Below are 9,619 nucleotides of genomic sequence, written 5' to 3' on the forward strand. Positions count from 1 at the left end.
GAATCTCTCTGGTCTTTTCCATAAAGGGAAATCGCAACATCGTACAAAGATCGTGTTAGTTACTGCTATTATTATAATTTCACTTTAGAAAGTGGATGCCCCGCCCCTCCCTCACCCCCACTTTTCATCCATTTCCCAGCAGGGTGGTTTCTAAGAAGGTTTTTTGGAGCCAGTGGCTCACACCTGCCATCTTAGCTACTCAAGAGGCTGAGATCTGAGGATCCCAGTTCAAAGCCAGCCAAGGCAGAAAAGTCCAAGAGGCTCTTATCTCCAATAAAATACCAAAAGAACAAAAACCAGGAGTGGGACTATGGCTCAAGTGACAGGGCACCAGCCTTCAGCAGAAAAAGCTTAGGGACAGTGCCCCAAATGAGTACACACACACACACACACACACTGCATGCATGCACACATCCTTTCAGGGCTCAGCCAGATTTTCCTGCCTATTTAGCCATGTCATGTGAGCCGTGACGGACAGTTCTGCCAGCCAATCTCTTCCAGCCCTGCCCTAGACACCACCACTCTAGACTTGGCACTCAAGAATCCAGCCCATTAGTCTGCAGTCCAGCTTTTCTACCATTGTCCAGGGACCAGGCCCTGGGAGATCCAGGGGAGACAGGCCCAGGTTCTGCCATCTGCTGGACCTCCAGGGTAACATGCACCCCAGGATTCTCCCGTAGGGGCTACTGGCAGTCTGGGTGTAAGAGGTTTGAATACTTCCTGTTTACCTGAGAGTTTTTCATCCTTACTTCTTCTCAGAAATACTGTTGTTCAGAAGGTACAACAGTAAACTCACTCAAAATGGCTCCCGTAACCAAGGATAGAGTCAGCACTTGAATTGGGGGCCTCTGGTCAGGCTCTATGCTCCTACCACAACCTTGTGTGGGTCACATTTGTCCTCCTCAGGTGAGAAAGGTGTCTGTCATCTTACTACTCAGGAGGCTGAGATCTGAGGATCACAGTTCAAAGCCAGCCTGGGCACTAAAGAACTTGAGACTCTTATCTCCAGTTAACCATTAGAAAACCAGAAGTGGGGCTATGGCTCCAGGGTGGTAGTCTTGAGCTGACGAGCTTAGGGATGACACCCAGGCCCAGAGTTCAAGTCCCACCCACGACTGACAAAAAGGAAAAAAAGGTATAAATTACAAGCCAAGCCTGGTGATGCAGGTGCGATGCCAGCCCTGCGGAGGCTGAGAGATGAAGGCCTGAGCCCTCAGCCAGTCTCTGATGAGCGGGAGACTGTCTTAAAAATAGGGAAAATTAATTGTGCAGAGATTTTTATTTATTTGTATTTATTGCCAGTCCTGGGGCTTGAACTCAGGGTCTGAGCACTGTCCTTGGGCTTTCCTCAAGACTAGCACTCTATCATTTGAGCCACAGCACCACTTCTGGCTTTTTTTTTTTCTATGTATGTGGTACCGAGCAATCGAACCCGCGTCTTCATGCATGCTAAGCAAGCACTCTACTACTAGGCCAAACTCCCGTCCCTGTGTAGAGGATTTGTTGTGATATTTATACATGTGGGTAGATATACTTTGATCAAACTCACCCCTTCATTACTAAAAAATTACATTGTATCTTATATAATTTATACTATGCTACACATTATATAACATATTATATGCTATATATTAGTATTATTTATTATATATTTATACAAATTATATATTTTTATATATGTGAGATATATATATCAAGAGGTTGAATTTGAAGATCCAGAAGACAGAAAGAAAAAGGGGGATTTGCCCTTCAGAGCTTAGGCCTGTGTGGGAGTAGCAGGGGGTGTGACCAGTCCAGTGTACAGAAGCCCTGAAACCCAGACAGACAGACACATGCAGACACACGCGCACACACACACACACACACACACACATTCACACCCCTGTGCTGTCAGCACTCAGGCTTCTTTCCTGGGTGGTGGTTGTATCCTCAGCTTCCTAAGACCTCTTTCCCCTCTTCCCGCACCCCTCAACCCTCCCCTTCACCCCTGCAGGCCCTGCCCCCTGCCCCTGGCTGGGAGCCCCACTCTAAAGGCTTCTGCATAGCCTTGCCAGTCTCAACCTCTGGACTGGCTGGCTGGGCAGGTGTGTGCCTATCAAGGGTTTGGAGGTGGGGCTTGTGCAGGGCACCCAGGGAGGGAGCAGAAGTCAGGGGGGAGCAGGAAGCAGCATTTGGGCCAAGGTGTTTAGGGAAAGTGCCTCGGCTGGTTCTGGTTTTCTTCCTAGCCTCATCCTGTGCTCAGGGAGTGCCAGAGGCACTCACACTGCTTTAGGACTCACACCAGGCCTGGCCACTACACAGCTAGGAGCCTTTCTCCTCTAGGCTGGCAGAGGCCAGGGGCAGCGCTGCTCAGTGACAGAGCCAACACGGGGACCTGACACAATGCCAGAGACGTGTCTGCACACAGCTGATGCTCTGTAAATATCTGCTGAATAGAAAGATCACTCTGGGGCTGCCTCCTCTCCTGGTGTGTGAACACTAAAAAAACAGGGAGGAAGCCAGGGGCTGGCGGCTCACACCTGTTATCCTAGCTCCTCAGGAGGCTGAGATCTGAGGATGGCAGCTCAAAGCCAGCCGAGGAAAGAAAGTCCATGATGCTTCATTCATCCATTTGTGTAGATTGTGGGGTTTGAACTCAGGGCCTGGGCGTTGTCCTTCAGCCTCTTTATGCTCAAGGCTAGCGCTCTACTACAAGAGCCAGAGCTCCACTTCTGGCTTTTGAGTGGAGATGAGTCTCACCGGGACTTTTTTGCCCACGCTGGTTTTGAACCACGATCCTCAGATCTCAGCCCCCTGAGTAACTAGGATGACAGCTCCCAGGAATCCATGCACACTGCTGACAAAACGTGACATGATTTCATTGCTATAGTTTGGGAGAAACCAGTAGGATGGTTCCTTAAAAACTTTATTTCTTCATGATCCAACAAGCCCACTTCTGGTTGTTCTTTATACTCACCCATGCTTACAGCTGTAGCTAAGACACATTCATCCCAGCATTCAAAAGAAGAAGCAGAAGCCACGTCTGTCATCCTAGCTACTCAGGAGGCTGAGATCTGAGGATCACAGTTCAAAGCCAGCCCTGACCACTAAAGAATCAGAGACTCTTATTTCCAATTAACCACTAGAAAACAGGTAGTGGGGCTGTGACTCAGGGGTAGCCTTGAGCTGAAGAGCTTAGAGACAGTGCCCAGGTCCATAGTTCAAGCCCCATGACCCACCAAAAAAAAAAAAAAAGTGGAAGCGGCCCAGGTGGCCATAAACAGGATAATGGATCAACAAAACGGAGTGTGCACACACTCTGTGGAATTTTACTCAGCCTTAAAAAAGGATATTCCAGTATCTGGTAAGTGAAATTAGCTAGACACGAAAGGATACACAATTAGGATTCCATTCACATGCGTTGCCTAGAATAGGTAAATTCATAAAGAGAAATTAGGACGGAGACAGATGGGACTGAGGGAGGAGGAATTGTTTTATAGGTGCAGAGTTTCAGTTGAGAATGAAGGAAGTTCCAGAGAGGTAGCATGGTGACGGCTGTACAATGTGAATGCATCCAATGCTACTGAATTATACCCGTTAAAATGACCTAAATATTCACACCTATAATCTTAGCTACTCAGGAAGCTGAGATCTGCCCATGTAAACAAAAATCAAGAAATCTTTTTTGGGGGGTGCAAGGTCATTTGTGGGGCTTGAACTAGGCATGGGAACTGTCCCTGAGCTCTTTTACTCAACGTTAGTGCTCTGCCACTTTGAGCCACAGCCTCACTTCTGGTTTTTAAGTGGCTAGTTGGAGCTAAGACTTTCACAGGGACTTTTCTGCCCAGGCTCGCTTTGACCACGATCCTCAGATCTCAGCCTCTTGAATAGCTAGGTGTGAGCTGCCAGACCCTGCTTTAATTGCACTTCAAAATGAAAGTGAAAGAAAGAAAGGAAGGAAGGAAGGAAGGAAGGAAGGAAGGAAGGAAGGAAGGAAGGAAGGAAGGAAGACAGAAAGAAAGAAAGAAAGAAAGAAAGAAAGAAAGAAAGAAAGAAAGAAAGAGAATCCAGTTGCAATGGCTCAGCCTGTCATCCTAGCTACTCAGGAGGCTGAGATCTGAGGATTGTGGTTCAAAGCCAGCCCAGGCACTAAAGTCCATGAGACTCTTATCTCCAATTAACCTCTAGAAAACCGGAAATGGTGCTGTGGCTCAAGGGGTATGGCAGTAGCCTTGAGCTGAAGAGCTCAGGGACAGTGCCCAGGCCCAGAGTTCAAGCCCCACAACCACCACCACCAACAACAACAAAAGTAAGTAAATAAGGTGAAAAAAAAAACCTAACAAAAAAGTCTATAAGCATTGCACCATTTTTGTTTGTGTACAGTGGAGACATTTCTGGATGTGTGTTGTGTTATTTAAAGAAAAAAATGTAAAAAGCAGAGAGAGAGAGAGAGAGAGAGGAGAGAGAGAGAAGCTGGTCAGATCATGCTCATCCTGAGATGCTGGCAGTTAAGCCAGCATGACAGGTGGAATGGCTGGGAATGATCTCATTGCTGAGCCAAGGGCGCTAGCTAGCCCTTCAAGAAGGGGTGCTCTCAGAAGAAGCCAACCCTCTCCCCTCTGTGGGCGAGGGCACTCCCACACTCTCTCCCAGCCACCTACTGATTTCTACCTGTGAGCGCACGCGCATGTGTGTATGTACACGCACGCGCACACACACACACACGCACACGCGCGCACATGCCAGCGTGCCATGGAATCTTTATTAAAGAGGTCCAAATGACCAAGGTTTTACTACACTACTAAAAATAGTCATGCTTGCTTAGTCTGTTTAATAAGCACGCCGTTCCTAATTTTTCTGCCTGAGTAAACTAAAACATCATTCCAGAAATACATTTTTCCTGAAAAAAGCCTTGCTTCCCCCCTTTCTTTCCTTCCTTTCCCCACTTCCCTTCCCCCATCTTTCCTTTTCTATCCATCCCCCCCAATCCATGCCCCTACCCTGTTGATATATATATATATATATATATACATACATATATTTCAAACATAAAGAGAAAAGCTATATAAGAAAAGCTATATATATTTCAAACATAAAGAGAAAAGTAACAGTCACTTGGACTTGGCTTCCATGCAAAATGGACCAATTTTTTTTAAGTGTTGGTAATTTGTCCTGAAAATGGATATAGGGAGTTGGGCTGGAACAGCTTTGAAGAATGGGGTTTTATGAGTGGAAAATGGGGCCTGAGCACAAGGAACATGTACTGTACAGCTCCCCCCACCCCACACCCACACACTCACACACATACACCCCGCCCGGGACAGTGTGCACGTGTGATAATCATAGCTAATAATGCCATTTATTGCTATTATCACATTACATTATTACTAGCCATCAAAATCAGACAAAGCTTATTAGCTCATTTAATTGAACCAAGGGGTTAATGTCCCTGTAGCTTCACGGAAAACGCTTGGAAAACTCTTCAAAAGTGGCTGGGCTGTTGCAGGGCCCAGGGCAGGCTTTCCTTATAATGGTCCTGCCTGTGGCCTATCCAGGAAGTTACCAGGCATCCCCACCCAGCCTTGTCATGCACACACACGCTCACAGAAGAGCACACACGCCCAAGTTAATAAAGGATATTTTACACAAAAGATGCACACACCCACAAGCCAGGTGCTGCTGGCTCATACCTGTAATCAATCCTAGCAACTCAGGACCGTGAGATCTGAGACTCAGGTTCAAAGCCAGCCCAGGGAAGAAAGTCTGTGTGACTAGTATTTGCAGGTCATCACAAAATGGCTAGAATTGGAGGTATAGCTCCAAGTGGAAGAATGCTGACCTTGAGCAAAAAGCCAAGCAAGAATGGGAGGCCCTGAATTCAAGCTCCAGTTGCCGCACATTAAAAAAAAAAAGGGGGCTGGGAGTTTACCCTAGTGGTAGAGGGCTTGCTTAGCATGCACAAAGACCCAGGATCGATTCCTTGGTACCATATACATAGAAAAAAAGAGACAGAAGTGGTGCTGAGGCTCAAGTGGTGGAGCTCTAGCATTGAGAAAATCCAAGGACAGTGCTCAAGCCCTGAGCTCAAGCCCAGAACTGGCAAAAAAATAAAAATAAAAAAATTATGTTTATTCCTTTGTGAGGACAAAAGTCAAGGTCTCCCAGCATCCTCCAGCACCAACACATCCCCACGCCCAGGCTGTCCTTGTCACCAGGACAAGGACCTCATAGTTTGTTTGTTACCCTAGAAGGTACTTTTTCCCTCAATAAAATATCTCTGATCAATAAGTTCTTATTTATAACAACGCCATGTTACAGGCTCATAACAATCAACCACTTTAGGTGATTCTTTCATTGTTGCTTTGGCGCGGGGGGGGGTGAGGGGGGGCACTGGGATTTGATCAGAGCCTCCTACCTGCTATGCAGGTGCTTTACTGCTTGAGCCATGCCTCCACACCTGTTTCGAAATAGGCCTTCCTGGATGACGATGCTATCGTAGGGTTCTAGCAGTAGCTGGAATAACAGGTGAGCACGATCACGCCCAGTTTTCTCCACTGGGATGGAGTCTTATCTTTGCTTTTCCCTGAGCTGACCTTCCTTCTAATTTCAGCTTCTTGCTAGAATCACAGACATGGCCACCACTGTCCAGCTTCCTTGCTCTCTTCGTCATGGGACCTGGTAGGATAATTTCAAGAGCTGCTGGGCCCTAAGGAAACATATATAAAATCTAATTCACACTGCCTTAGCAAGGCTATACCTAGCGTCGTTGCCAGATGTGGACCAGACTCCTTCTCCAGATTCTAGCCAGCACTAGATTTGTCTATCGTGTCTGTCACCTGAAAGGAAGGGAGAAGGCACTCACTGTCATTTATGCACATGTGCTTTTATTCATGTCTCCTTCTCCACCATTGTCTTTTCCCATCTCATCATTCTTTCCCTCTTTTTCTTCTGCTTGCTCTTGCAGGACTTGAGTTAAAAATAAAATAAAAAAGTAAATAAAAATAAATAAACTGCTCCAAGCTGGGGAGCGGTGGCTCATACCTGTTATCCTAACTACTCGGGAAGCTGAGGTCTGAGAATCCTGGTTCAAAGCCAGCCTCCCCAAGAAAGCCTTTAAGCAGCAAAGCTCAGGGACAGTACCCATGCACCCCAAGTTCAAGCCTCATTACTGGCACAAAAGAAAAGAAATAACCTGCTTCAGCCAGGGGCCTGCCAGCAGGCAGACCTGTCATGCACAACCCTCCCGCTGCCCCCGCCCTGCCACAGCCTCCATGTAGGCTGTGGTACTGCAGCTTGGGGAGAGGTGAGCCAAAACCAAACCCTCTCTCTGCCCAGGCTGTAATTTCCTGATTAGGCACCCAGTCACCACCCTCTCAGCACACACTGATTGCTTCCTGCCGTCCTCTGGACTGCTCCCAGGGCTCCCGGGGGCCTCCACAAGGTGGGCACAGGGGAGGCCTCCCCCCCCACCACACACACCCCAACCCCTTCTCCTAGCCCCTGCTTAGAAGGGGAATCCTGGCTTGATTTGTAATATTCCAGAAATCATTTAAACAAGGAAGAAAAAAAAAGGCTGCTGGGAGCCAGCAGAGTAGAAGAGAACGTGTGTGTGTGTGTGTGTGTGTGTGTGTGTGTGTGTGGCTTCAAACATTCCCTGCCCATCAGTGCCAGTCTTGGCCACGTAGAGCTCTCCAGGGGCCAGTTTGCCCACCTAGAAAGTGAGGAGTGAGGAGATTCCTCTGTCTTATAGCAGACGATTTACAAAGAGCCAGAGTCCCTCGTTCTGGGAAATTTTTGTCTTGCCTTTGCTGTGCAATCCCAGGAAGATGACATCTCCTCTTTGCACCTCAGTTTTGCTGTTTACCAAAAATTGTGTTGTTTTTTTTTTAAATCATCTAATGTTAAAATTGGGATGAAGATGTGTGAGAGGTGGAAGGTGGGAACAGGACTCTTGGGGGCCCAGGACAAAGATTAAAATACAGATCAGTGGAGTGCTGGTGGCTCATGCCTGGCATCTTAGCCCCTCAGGAGGCTGAGATGTGAGAATCATGGTTTGAAGCCAGCTTCCGCAGGAAAGGCCATGAGACTCTTATCTCCAATTAACACGCAACAAGCGAGACGCGGATGTATGGCTCAAGTGGTAGAGCAAGCTCAAGTAGTCTTAAGCAAAAGAGCTCATGAATAGCACCCAGGCCCTGAGTTCAAGCCCTAGTATTAACATAAAACAATAGAGATGCAATTAAAGCAAAACTGTGTTGAAAGCCAGGGTGGCTTCCAAGGCATCCTGTCTCACCTGCATCTGAAGACATCAAAGGGACACCCGTCCCAGTGTCTCCCGATATTCTCCAGCCAAGCACTGAGGGCTTACACCTGTCAACCTAGCTACTCAGGAGGCTGAGAGCTGAGGATCATGATTCAAAGCCAGCCTGGGCAAGAAAATCTGTGAGACCCTTATATTCAATGAACCCCCAAAAGCCAGAAATAAAGCTCTTGGCTCAAGTAAGAGAGCGACAGCCTTGAGGAAAAAAAAATGCTTAAGGAGAACATCTATGCCCTGAGTTCAAGTGTCGGGACCAACACACACACACACACACACACACACACACACACACACACACACACACACACACACACACACACACAGAGTAACCACCCCTTATATTCAGTCACTACCAGGATCTCTTTGGTAGTGAAATCAATAAGCAAGTAAAAATAAATAAATCTCCAGCCTTGGATTCCTGATCTTCCCGGAGAGAGCTGGACTTCACCATGAGAGGATCCAGACCCAGGTTCTGCCTCTGTGTCCTCTGGTGGCTCTGACCCCCAAGCTGGAAGGCTAGAGACAGAGCCACCCGCTAGGGGACAGCCCTGCTGCCCCCAAGGGTGGGGCTGGTAGGAGGGTCCTGCCTTCCCCAGCCAGGCTGCTGTGAGCAGAGCCACTCTGGCCTCAAGCAAATCAATAGAAGGTCTGGGCCAAGCCTGTTTGAGTTGGTGAAAGCCCAAGTGGGAATTCCAATCTGCCAGTGTTTGCTCTGTAGGCCCAAAGAGCCAAACAGAAATGCTGCAATGAGACTGTGTGCCAAATAAGACTGCCAGCAGCGCGGGGCCAGCCAGCCCTGCGCATGTCACCCCCTCCCAGCTCTCTGAAAGCCTTCTTGTACCCTTTCAGGTGCTTGCATTGCATTCAGAGTCCCTGAGGCCCAGGCCATGGCTGCCTTGGGCCTAGTACCCAGTCTGACCTTCCCTCTGCTCCTTCTAAAACAACTCTATCTGGAGATCTTTCTCAGTCCAGCCATAAGGACTTCTCATTCTTCTCTCCCACCTCACAGTTGGCCTCAGCCCCTCATCAGCCTAGCCCCCCACCCTGTTAGTTGTGCCCTAACAGATGCAGAGAGGGCTGATAGCCAGGAAGCCTCTATCATGAGCAAAGACATCTTTCCTTCAAGTTATTGGTAGGCGTAGAAGCTCAGTCTTGTTTTCTTTGTGTAAGTAGGGGGACTTCGATTCAGGCCCTAGATGCTGTCCCTTTGCTTGTTTTCTCAAGGCTAGTGCTCTACCATTTGAGCCACAGCTCCACTTCTAATTTTGATAGTCAACTGGAGGTAAGAGTCTCACAGACTTTTCTGCCCAGGTTGTTGCA

This window comes from Megascapheus bottae, chromosome 38, assembly GCF_031878675.1.
Source record: "Megascapheus bottae isolate mThoBot1 chromosome 38, mThoBot2.hap1, whole genome shotgun sequence".
NCBI lineage: Eukaryota > Metazoa > Chordata > Mammalia > Rodentia > Geomyidae > Megascapheus > Megascapheus bottae.